The sequence below is a fragment of the Ursus maritimus genome (assembly GCF_017311325.1).
Source record: "Ursus maritimus isolate PB19 chromosome X unlocalized genomic scaffold, ASM1731132v1 scaffold_X1, whole genome shotgun sequence".
NCBI lineage: Eukaryota > Metazoa > Chordata > Mammalia > Carnivora > Ursidae > Ursus > Ursus maritimus.
Genome location: NW_024423319.1, coordinates 111,553,319 through 111,555,309, shown reverse-complemented (window position 1 = coordinate 111,555,309; position 1,991 = coordinate 111,553,319).

Below are 1,991 nucleotides of genomic sequence, written 5' to 3'. Positions count from 1 at the left end.
ATCAAGCAGGTGAGCTACCAGGCATCTTACTGCCCAGTTCCTCAAGCCAGTCCTGATTTATGTTGGGAAAATAATGGAGAAACCTGGGGAAGTGTAAACAGCCCAAAGTACTCTCTGGGCTCATTTTGGCCAGGCTGGCCCCATACCTGTGCCAGTCCAAGGGAAAACCCATCAAATTAGCTAGCAAATGGCACTTATGGGCTTGGGAATTGAGGATCTGGGCATGAATGCAGACTGTGCCACTTACCAATTTTGTGACATTGGCACGTTAACTGGCATCACAGAACCTCAATTAAAGCACAAATACTAATATTTGTCTCACAGGACTTTTTGGATAAAGATTAGTTGGGACAATAGATACAAAAATGCCTAATATATACCGTAGGTGCGCAATAAATATTACTGATCTAATAGCCAAAAACTGGAAACAGTTCAGATGTCCTTGAACAGGTGAATGGTGAAACCATGGTGCATACAGCCCATGAAAAACTCGTTGGCATCCGGAAAGAAGGAACTACTGATACACATAGATGAATCAGCAGAGTACTATGCCGAGAGAAAAAATATTCTAAAAGATTAGTGTCAGTCATTACATCATGTATGATTCCATTTATGTAACATTTTTGAAATGATAAAATTTTAGAAATGGAGAACAGATTAGTGGTTGTCAGGGCTAGGGATGGTATGGAGGGGTGAGAGAGGTTTGTGTGGTAATAAAAGGGCACCATAGGGACACCTGGGTGGCTCAGTCAGGTAAGTGTCTGACTCTTGATTTCATCTCAGGTCTCAATCTCAGGGTTGTGGGTTTGAGCCCCACATTGGGCTCCACGCTGGGCGTGGAGTCTACTTAAAAAAATTAAAAGAACACCCTGAAGGAATTTTGTGGTAATGAAACTGTTCAGTATCTTGACTATGTTGGTGGATACACAGACCTACACATGCAATAACATTGCTTAGAACTACACACACACACACACACACACACACACACACGTACTGGTAAAACTGGAGAAATCCAATTAAGATCTGTGGATTGTATCAATATTAATGTCCTGGTTATGATACAGTATTATAGTTTTGTAAAATGTTACCATTGGGGGAAACTGGATTAGGAGTTGACAGGATACCTCTGTTATATCTTACAACATCATGTAAATCTATGATGATCTCAGTAAAAATTTCAACTAAAAATACTACCAATCTGTAAGTATTACATTGGATTTCAAGAAGCACTGTTTAATACTAAGCTCGATTTAATAACTTAGGAAAAAAGAAGAAATACACAGTCTCATTAAATCTATTTATAGATTGCAGGATAAATCCTGACTTGAGAAGTACTCCAGTGTGTGTGTGTGTGTGTGTGTGTGTGTGTGTGTGTGTGTGTGTGTGTAGGGGGAGAAATTACAACTGAAATCAAGGAAATATGATAGTTTCTAGCAGCTTCTCCACCCTCCCTCCAGCTTCCATCTTTTACTTCTCTTCCTTCTTCCTGCTCTCTCTTCAGGTATCCAAGGCTCTGTTTGAGCCTAACTCCCAAAAGAAAAGAAAAACTGAGTCACGCTAAGGTGTTGCTGACTTGATTGGTTAATTAATTAATTTGCTTCTTCTCCCTCATTCTGCCCACCCCCCCACTTATCTTTGAGCCCTAGTATAGTGACTTGTATATAGTTCTCATTAAATATTTGCGGAAGCTAATGACAATACTTTAAAAGAGGATTACTGTTTAGGGTAATTCCTAAGTTGGACAAATAACTCCGTAATGGTGAAAAGTTCGGCACCTTAGCACCTGGTTGAGGAAGGGAGTTTGGGATGGAACTTTCCTGGCTCTGTTCAAATAGAGCATCAGAACTTCCTGCCCGGTCTAGTCACATCTACACAAAAAGCTCATCTTTTCCCAAATATGTGTTCCGAGTTTTTTAAAAATTAGCCTAAAATTGTTAAAGGCATGTACATGTTAGGAAATCAAATTATCATTAACACAAATGTGACTT